This window comes from Octodon degus, unplaced genomic scaffold, assembly GCF_000260255.1.
Source record: "Octodon degus isolate 3935 unplaced genomic scaffold, OctDeg1.0 scaffold00031, whole genome shotgun sequence".
Lineage (NCBI taxonomy): Eukaryota > Metazoa > Chordata > Mammalia > Rodentia > Octodontidae > Octodon > Octodon degus.
The window spans coordinates 12663044-12664328 of record NW_004524607.1 but is presented as its reverse complement, the minus strand read 5'-3'; positions in this window follow the sequence as shown (position 1 = coordinate 12664328).

The window sequence follows — 1285 nt, the reverse complement described above, 5'->3', positions numbered from 1 at the left end:
TCTTCAAGATATCTTTTTTCTTTTCATTTTTTTTAGTTTTTAATTTTTTTTTTTTTCGGAACCGGGGATTGAACTCAGGCCCTTGTGCTTGCCTGGGAAGCACTTATTCCACTGAGCCATCTCCCCGGCTCTTTTTTCTTTTAAAACCTCAGTCTATCCCCTGAAAGATTTTATTGTATGAAAAGTTCCACAGGTTAATACATTTAGAGAAAAATGAGTATTTGGCCCTACAGAGAAAGAATAATCAAGATTTTAGGGCTTTTTTCTTTTGTAATGGTGTGAAAATGGGAAAAAACATGAAAAAGCAGAATTTTTTTGTATCTTTTAATTAGAAAAAGTTTCATTTATTAAATCAATGCTGCAACATTTGTCTAACTGATGTGCTCAGAGCACTGCCACCACCTCAGTAAGCCACGAGGAGCCCCTGCTAAGCAGCATGCTGGCAATGGCTACATTTATAATATTCGAAAGTGCAAGAAAACTGGGGATGTAGCTCAGAGATACAGCATGTGCTTGGCAGGTACAAGGCCCCAGGTTTAGCTCCCCCGCCAAAAAGAAAGGAACATTCAGGAGGCTGAGGCAGGAGGATCACTGTGAGTTTGAGGCCAGCCTGGGCTACATAGTAAGTTCAAGACCAGTCTGTACTGCATAGTGAGACCCTGCCTCAAAACAAAACAAAAAGACAGACTGAAAGGAAGCGAACAAAGCAAGAAGGGAAGAAAAAGAAACTAGAGCGGAATATTTTAATGTGAAAACATTGTTCGCTCTCATCATTAGTTTTAGAGGCCTTGTTAGTGTGTGCAGAGTCCATTTCCCACCTCTTTCCACAAGTATCTTCTCTTTTTGTCATGAATTAATTCCCTTTTAATCAACTGTAGGTTATTTAGGGAACAAATGAAAAAAATAAAATTTGAAGACAGGGTCTCACTAAGTCGCTAAGTTTCCCATGCTTGACTTGACCTTGAAGTCTTTCTGCTTTGTTCTCCTTTAGTGCTGGGATAACAGGCCGGCCCCACCACACCAGGTGTGTGCTGTTTTGCTGAACCAAAGAGCAGCTTCTGGTTGTGAGATGTTTAATCCTCCTAAAGTGCTCTTGAACAGTTGGGGGAGTTAGTGTACAGGAGGGGAGTCAAAAAGCTTCTGCCTGAGGAGGTACAGAGCTCTGGAGGGGGCTTGCAAGACAATGGATGTGCTCAGGACACTGCACACTTAAAAGGGATCAAATGGGGCTGGGAGTAGCTCAGATACCTGCAGGTGGAAAAGAGCATGTGGTTGACAGGCTGAG